This window comes from Silene latifolia, chromosome Y, assembly GCF_048544455.1.
Source record: "Silene latifolia isolate original U9 population chromosome Y, ASM4854445v1, whole genome shotgun sequence".
Classification (NCBI taxonomy): Eukaryota; Viridiplantae; Streptophyta; class Magnoliopsida; order Caryophyllales; family Caryophyllaceae; genus Silene; species Silene latifolia.
This window is the reverse complement of record NC_133538.1, coordinates 299,653,160-299,653,449: the sequence shown is the minus strand read 5'-3', so window position 1 is coordinate 299,653,449 and position 290 is coordinate 299,653,160.

Genomic DNA, 290 nt, shown 5'->3' with positions numbered 1-290 from the left:
AGTACAATTTTAGTGAATTAACAATTAATTAACTAAAAGCCGTCTCCCAAAATTTATTTATCAATTATCGCATAATTAAATAATAATTGTCATTCCTCGAGTTCGCAACTCGAAATCTTTCTAAAAATAATCGACTAACCTTTTAGTCTACAAATCAAGGGACTAAATAAATTGTATCTCATACAATTAATTAGTTGTCAATTGGGGTTCGTTCCTTTAGGTGTGACCGAAAGGGGTCAGTTGATCACCGCCGTCTCACGACAATAACGTCAAACTCTTGTCAGCCAACC